The 8,409-nt window shown below is 36.0% G+C and overlaps 1 long non-coding RNA gene across 2 annotated transcripts; it reads left to right on the plus strand.

Moving 5' to 3' along the window:
* Positions 1-851: 851 nt before the first annotated feature.
* On the plus strand, positions 852-5,320 carry LOC137003497 (uncharacterized). 2 transcript variants are annotated; one of them, XR_010891981.1, is made up of 7 exons: positions 852-1,418; positions 2,014-2,069; positions 2,313-2,400; positions 2,900-2,964; positions 3,078-3,231; positions 4,266-4,342; positions 4,493-5,320. It is a non-coding gene; the product is annotated as an uncharacterized lncRNA (long non-coding RNA). The 2 variants fall into 2 exon arrangements; XR_010891980.1 differs by lacking the exon at positions 852-1,418 and having other exon boundaries at positions 1,931-2,069.
* Positions 5,321-8,409: the final 3,089 nt, after the last annotated feature.

Raw genomic sequence — 8,409 nt, forward strand, 5'->3', positions numbered from 1 at the left:
TGGACCCCTTTGTGAGCTTGAATATCTAAACAAGCTTGAAATACATTTTGTCTGATGTAACTGAACAGAACAGAAGCTCTTTCCAGCTCTACAGTCCTCCAGCCAACTCACTGCAAGCCATTACCAAAAGAAATGCCTTTAGAGAACAAAACAGCAAAAACAAAAGAAAACTTTACTCTAAACTCTACGCAGCACCTCTCAGAAAAACACACACATATTAGTATCCAACAGCTAAATAGGATCTCAGAGACTTCACTACAGCTGTGAATCAAGAGGTCTTATTGACTCCATTACTCATCACTGTTGTAAGTGAGAGAGGCTGCATGCTATCAAACGCAGTTTAATTTAATTGAGCCTTCAAGCTGCCTCACAAATGTATGTGACTGTATTCAACCTACCTGCTCACCCAAGAGACACTGAAAAAATCTAATAAGTCATTCAGACACAATATGTTAATTGACTTTTTTTGCAGCTGGCAGACTTAATTAAGCTCTCATTACACTGGAGAGAGGAAAGAGACAGAGGCACTTGCCATTACAATCTGCCTGTGTGAACAGCAAAGCTCTACTGAGAGACATAGCGATAGCAACAAGGCGAGTCCACCCACACTGCTGGAAAACTGCAGGCAGATATTATCACTGAGGTGAAACCGAACCAGACCGCACCCCGATTAAGGTATAGTAGTTTTGAATTTTGAGGCAAACTTTGCTGGAAAACTATAGGGATTTCTGTGCTATGCGTACCACAGCTAATTACGCTCAAAAGCTTTTGTGGAGTGATAAAATGTACATTTCTTTTGAACAAAATAATGCTGCTTTACACTCTAAAAAAAAATGGTTCTTCAGCGGTTCTTCAGCGGTTCTTTGGGGTGGTTAAGGTGCTATATAGCACCGCTACCTTATAAAGAACCAGTAAAGCACCTGTATGGTTCTTCAGCGGTTCTTCAGTGGTTCTTCAGCGGTTCCTTGCTGTGGTTAAGGTGCTATATAGCACCACTGCCATACAAAGAACCTGTTAAGCCTCTGTATAGTTCTTTAAAAGTTCTCTAACTCTCTTATTCTCTTAGTTTAGTTTGGGAAAGGTTTAAAAACAACATTAAATTACAGTGTATTTTCTAAACATAACCTGGTTCTCAACCTTTTTGTCCCCAAGCCCCTCTACACTGTTAGTTAATATGGGTGTAAGTTGGATTGCTATAACTATTTGAGTCTGATTACTTCGTCTTTCTGCGAATTGCTCTCAATATTATAGTAGGCTACACTCAACTGCTCAAATATCTCTCTTTCGGCCAAAGGATAATTTCTCTTTAAGGACCCCGTGACAGACGGTTTTTTTTTTCTGACGTCATGACTCAAGTGACTTTCTGGAGTTTTCTGCTCGGCCGCCATTTTCTTTCCCCTGGACTCGGATGAAATAAGGTAGGTTGGAAATGTTTTAATTAATATACTCGAAAATGCAAAGGTTGAACATGTGTTTTAGCGGTTTAGAGTTAATTAGCGTTGTTTGTGAACATGAATACTAACGAAATCGTAACTAACCGAATTTTTGAATTTTCGCGGCCTGCAGTAACGTTATAAAGGTTAGCGCTAATTGAATATTTCTATTCTATACAAGATGTTGCATTACTCGTTTTATTCTATAGAAATGTATTGTTGTAGTGTTTGGACCATGTAAATATGTCTCTAAATGATTTTTAAAAGAAACGTCTCCTTTACCGTGTAAGCAGCGCGTGCTATTTGAAATGATGCGGGCAGGAAGTGCGTGGGGAGCGGTTGTCAGTTCTTTTATTTGTCTTTTTCACGTTAGCTCTGATTTGTTCGACCAAAATGACGAAGAAAGTGTGTGAGTAAAGACATATTTAAGGCTTAACGTTACTTCATTTGACTAGCGCGAGGTGTTTTTTTTTTTGTAGAATGAAATGGCTGAGTATTTACACTACTAATTAATTACTTGCACTGCAGCAAACAAGTTTTTTTTTCCATTTATAAAGACTGATTCCCCTCCCCCTTTTAGGATCTAAAGCTCCTCAATGTTTGACGACTAAGTACACTTTGCAATAACTTTACATGGTAAGTAATTTCTATAAAAACGGCTATAATTGTTAATAGATAATATGAATTACCAATGTTGGACATGTTTGAATAAAATCCATCTAATGTGGTCTATTGACTTGAATGTCATCCTCATTAACAAACTTTAGACTAAGAATTATCCATTCCAAAACATTCATCAACTCCCTCTTATGCCATCTCAAATGCATGCGACTTTTTTTCTTGTTGTTTTGTATTAATTTTTTTTTTTTTTTTTGACAGTAGCCATTGACATTAAATTAATCACAGTTCCAGCTAAAAATCTTTACTGTTCTACTGAAGAAAAAAAGTCAACTTGGATGGCCTGATGGTAAGTAAATTAACAGCTAGCTTTCATTTTTCGTGAAATATCCCTTTAATCAAGAATGATTAAATATATTAGGGTGTAAAGCTAATTTATTAATTGATGCATGTCTTATTTTCAGACTTATAATTATATATTATAAATTCATAATTTTAAATGAAACCAATGACTGATTCAGATGCATTTCTTAATTACAAATCTGTAGTATTTTAGCACTGACGAAGGCCTGTGTGCTGAAACGCATTGGAAAAATAAAGAATTGATTTTTTTTTTTTTAGCTCCTTTTTATTTATTTATTTATTTATTTATTTGATCCCTCAATGCCACAAGTGTTGCTGGTATTGTCCATAAATATATTAATTGCAAATTTGGCCAGTCATTAATATGAATTATTTTCTTTTTCTTGTCCTTTGCTATTGCATATCTGCAAAAATTTGATTTCCTATTACAGATTATTGTGCTTTTTTTTTAATTAAGAAAATTAATCACAATTGCTTTATCACAGGCTGAAAACATTCACCTGAGAGAAAGTCCTGAAGACCTCATCAAGGAGTACTTTCTGAGTTGAACGTAAGAACGTATTTTGGTTTATTTTCAGAAAAATAAGTCTAAATTTGTGTATTTTGTAGTTATGCTAGCAAAAGGTGACCGAATTTGTTTTTTTTTTTTATGTTTACTATTAGGATAACCAGACAGATGATTGAGGAGCAGCTCACCATGGCAATGTTCATTATTTGGAAGGAGGGGGAGAACTTCATGAACCATCTGCTGACATTGAGGGAGTTAAAGTTTTGAATCAACTTACTTCAGTTACATCAGCTTGTGCCCTGCTTCTAGGTATGACATACATCATCAACCTGGCTTGTCCGAAACCCCTTTGATTTACTTTGTATGTTTATGTTAGAGCTGCACAATTTATCGTAGAAAGGTCGCAATCTCGATTCAAACACCCACGCGATCCTACTTTATTAATGACAATGATTCGCCTGCGTCTGTTAAACCTTTGACAAAAACATTCAGTGTTCATGCTGCCACTGATCCAGAGACAGCAGTTTTGAACCACACTGTAGTTATTCAAGGATTTGGTTATTTGATTTCTTTCACAAATATTAAAATTATCACATAAGTAATAAGACAAAAGGATATAAACACTGGACATCAGATAGCGATCAAAATAGAGAAAATCGAAACTAACATGGTGCTTCAAATAACTGTTGTATATAAATTACCTTGTTAAGCCACTAGGTGGCAACCAGTGACATTGTCATTGAATCATTCATTCAATAGATTCGTTAAGGTTAAACCCTGATTCATCCAGTAGTGAAACAAGTATTTATTAATGAGCCATTAATATATTCAAAACCATTTTTTAAAAATAATTCATTCAAATTAAACATTTTCCGGCAATTAGAGTCCAGCTATTAATATTTTGCTAGAACTAGTAAAATAAATGTTATTTTTAGTTGTCTATTTAGAATCGTGGGAGAATTGCGATCTCTATTTGAAACCAAAAAATCATGATTCTCATTTCATCCAGAATCCTGCAGCTCTAGTGTATGTCTCGTACAAATGTGAAGTTGTATGAATATCCAGATTTGTGCAAGGGTAATCACCTTTAAAGGATTAGTTTACCCAAAAATGAAAATTCTGTCATTAATTACTCACCCTCATCATTGGAGGAACAGAAACCTCTCAGACTTCATCAAAAAGATCTTAATTTGTTTTGAGTTCAGAAAAAGCATACGCATAAAATACGAAGTATACTTTGGGCTTTACACACAGTAATGAATGTTTAAAAAGCAAAACAAAAAAGTATTGGGTAAAAGCATCCCCCATGTTATGTTAACCTGATGATGTTATTTTGTTTAAAGGCCTACAGTTGGAAGCAGCTGTTCTCCTCTTGCCTGCACTGTTCAAGGTGGACCTGGGGTTGCTGTTTGACATTGAGGTGAGCCATGAACAGTTGACTACAGTGTGTGAAGCACAATCTAATCAAAGCACGACACTTATTGCACATTTTGTTATAATTTAGCTTATAAGGTTTGCCTTTCAAATAAATATGTGAAGATGGTTAATGCTATTATCCCCTCTTCTCCAGGGCCATGCTCAGACCAGCCCTCCTGTCATCCCAACACCTAAGATAGTGCCTAAAGCCTGCGGGAGGATCATCTCATGCAGTATGACCACATTTTGTTCACGTTGGATGGCCAGTTAATCACAGAGTAGAGTGAGGACGTCTTGATGGCACTGGGCCTCCTCCTATGTGTATATTTTTGCGTTTGGAATCGAATCCAATCGAGTGCCCTAAAGGACTGAAAAAGACACTGACCTTTTTGAAGTATGTTGTTTTGAAATTGAAGTATGCAGTCGGACTTCCAGGCACTGTAAAATGAGTGTACAACTCAATCTGTGAGTAGACTTTTGGAGTCAATACTCTCTCTTGCTCCCTTTCTTATGGTTTAAGTTCCAGTTTCTATATTTTTTTTGAAATCCCGAAGGACAAAAAAGAAACTGCAGGACTTCAGAGCATAACTCAGTATGTAAAAACAGGACTATTGTCTTCAAAAATGTACATATTTCAAGCTTGTTGCATTATTTTGTATGTGTATAAAAGGGGAGTATAATGTGAGTTTATTTGCTGCTGAAAGAAATAAATTAAAAGGTTTTGAAAGTGTAATGTATTTTGTTTTTCAGTAAGCATTTAGTACATGATTTTGAATCTTTGAAGTCATGATTTGGTAAGAAATTATTAATTATCGTTCATAAAAGTGTAATTTAGAAGCATATTGACTCATCTACAGTAGTACCTGGCATGATAACAGGCCCTGCTAGCTCAAAAAACAATATATGGCACCTCTAATTTGACAAATGTGCTAGAAAACTTTAAGAATAGGTGCTATATAGCACCAGAAAAGGTTCCCCTATCATAACGAGCCAAAGAACCACTGCTGGTACTATATGGCACCTCTTATGGTTCTATATAGCACCATACGACAAGGTGCCATATAGCACCTTTAAAGATAGGTGCTATATAGCACCAAAAAAGGTTCCGCTATGATTACGAGCCAAAGAACCATTTTTGGTGCTATATAGCACCATTTTTCTTTAGAGTGTAGACAAAAACCTTTTCAGATTATTACAGTTCATTAAAAATACCGCTGCGAATCTCAAAAGTCACCAGTACAGCAATAAACTCATCATTGCTAATGGGCTTGATGCAATAACTCAGTGCTTTTCTAATTACGAGGACGTCTGTACTAATTACAGCCTGAATGGGAATGAAGTCTAAACATAGAAAACATTGATGCAATAGAACTGTCACATGCCTTAGATTTGGAAGCACCTTTAAGCTCTTTTCACAGAGACGCTGTGCGGTTTTTGCTTCTTACTGAAAAACTACAAGGTCACTATATGCATTGTGTCATAAAATACTCAAAATTACCAATTAACTAAGGCTTTCGTTTGATTACAGATTTTAATTGATTTATTTACTGGATGATATTGCCATTATGGGTGTACGATATATCAATATATGGGTCAATATATTAGATTTTGTTTTTTCTAATTTACATTGGATGTTAAAGGTCCCGTTCTTTGTGATCCCATGTTTCACACTTTAGTTAGTGTGTAATGTTGTTGTTAGAGTATAAATAAAATCTGTAAAATTTTAAAGCTCAAAGTTCAATGCCAAGCGAGATATTTTATTTAACAGAAGTCGCCTACATCGAACGGCCAGTTTGGACTACATCCCTCTACTTCCTTCTTTAATGACGTCACTAAAACAGTTTTTTGACTAACCCACAGGAATACACAAAAAAGGGGGCGTGGTCTTGTTGCGCTCTCACAGAGAAGAGCAAGAGTTGCGTTTAGTAGAGTGTGTTTGTCGCCATGTCGTCGAAACGGTGTTATTTTCATCCTGCAGTCCAATCACCTTTGTTTGGCCTTCCCAGGGACGCTGTACTAAGAGATCAATGGTTACAATTTATGTTTAACTTGGTTCCCGAAAATTATAATTGTGGTATCCTTACTGCATTAGTTAATGTTGGACTGCAGTGCACATAATGGCCACAAGAGGGGACTATGTTGATGTATATGGCTGTTTTCCGTATGAGGTACTCTTCGGAGTGAGTGCTAACGTTGTACATTTTCTGCCGCTGCTTGTGGAGATTAAAGAGTTCAGTCTCTCGGGAATTATTGTCTTTTGTGTTCATTCGGCACAACACCACAATAATCCGCATGTAAAACTATGTGCAGCACACGTTATGGTAAGAGGCGTGACCTTTCCGGGCAAGGAGCGCTAAGCTGCTGTCGAATCACAACACAGGAACCGCTGGCACGTATTTCTGAAGGAGGGACTTCATAGAACAAGGAAGTCATCAGCCTGTTTTTATGACAGTGGAAACAACGGTATACAGATAAGTAAATTATGTGAAAAATACTGTGTTTTTTTACACGCAAAACATGAACACATGTTATATTGCACACTATAAACACAATCAAAGCTTCAAAAAACCACGAAAAACGGGACCTTTAAACTACATATGCTCATTTCCCCCATTTTTACAATTGCCGTCATGTAACACTCAGTTAATCTTACTCTTTATTAATATCTACTTTTTAAACTGTATTTTATGATGCCTAATTTAAATTTAAATTAGATTTAAATGTTTCTTCACTTAGGAAAAAAACAAAAAAAAACAGATTTTAATATTGTCCATTAATCTATTTACCCATTACATAAAAATAATTATCAGCTTATGGTAATTAATATCAGGGCATCCTTAAATAATTAGTTCATTTTAATAAAGAAAATTACCCCAAGCTTTATTCACCCTCAACTCATCCTAGGTGTATATGACTTTCTTCTTTCTGATGAACACAATCGAAGTTATATTAATAAATATCCTGACACATCCAAGCTTTATAATGGCAGTGAACGGGATCAACGAATATTAAGCTGAAGAAAGTGCATCCATCCATCCATCCATCCATCATAAATGTACTCCACATGACTCTGGGGGGGTTAATAACTCTGAAAAAACAGATTTGTTGAATGACGTTGTTTGCATGTTAACATTGTATCCAATATATTAATTATTATTGATTTGTCTGCCATATAGTGTCTGTGCCTGCCATATAGGTTTAATAAAGGCCTTCTGAAGCGAAGCAATGCGTTTGTGTAAGAAAAATATCCATATTTACTTTAACTTTAAAGGTGCCCTAGATTCAAAAATTGAATTTACCTCGGCATAGTTAAATAACAAGAGTACATGGAAATGACATAGAGTGAGTCTCAAACTCCATTGTTTCCTCCTTTTTATATAAATCTCATTTGTTTAAAAAACCTCCGAAAAACAGGCGAATCTCAACATAACACTGACTGTTACATAACAGTCGGGGTGTACGCCCCAATATTTACATATGCCAGCCCATGTTCCCAACATTATGAAAGGCATTAGACAAGGGCAGCCAGTATTAACGTCTGGATCTGCACAGGTGAATCAACAGACTAGGTAAGCAAGCAAGAACAATAGTGGAAAATGGCCAACGCTATCTCACGACCAATTCGTACTTATTCTACAAGGTGGCTATTTCGTATAAATTCATACGACCTCACTCGTGCGAATTCGTACGATTTGTCTAAACCCCAGTGACGGTTAGGTTTAGGGGTGGGGTTTGGGGTAGGTCATTCGTATGAATTCATACGAATTTGTCAACTCGTAAAATACATACGATTTAGCAAAAAACGTATGAATTAGTACGAGTGAGGTCGTATGAATTCATACGATTTAGCCACCTCGTAAAATACGTACGAATTGCCATGAGATCGGGTTGAAATGGCAGATGGAGCAATAATAAGTGACATGATCATTGATATCATGATATTTTTAGTATATAGTATATTTGTAAATTGTGTTTCTAAATGTTTCGTTAGCACGTTGCTAATGTACTGTTAAATGTGGTTAAAGTTACCATTGTTTCTTACGGTATTCACGGAGACAAGAGCCGTCGCTA

The sequence above is a fragment of the Chanodichthys erythropterus genome, chromosome 16 (assembly GCF_024489055.1).
Source record: "Chanodichthys erythropterus isolate Z2021 chromosome 16, ASM2448905v1, whole genome shotgun sequence".
NCBI lineage: Eukaryota > Metazoa > Chordata > Actinopteri > Cypriniformes > Xenocyprididae > Chanodichthys > Chanodichthys erythropterus.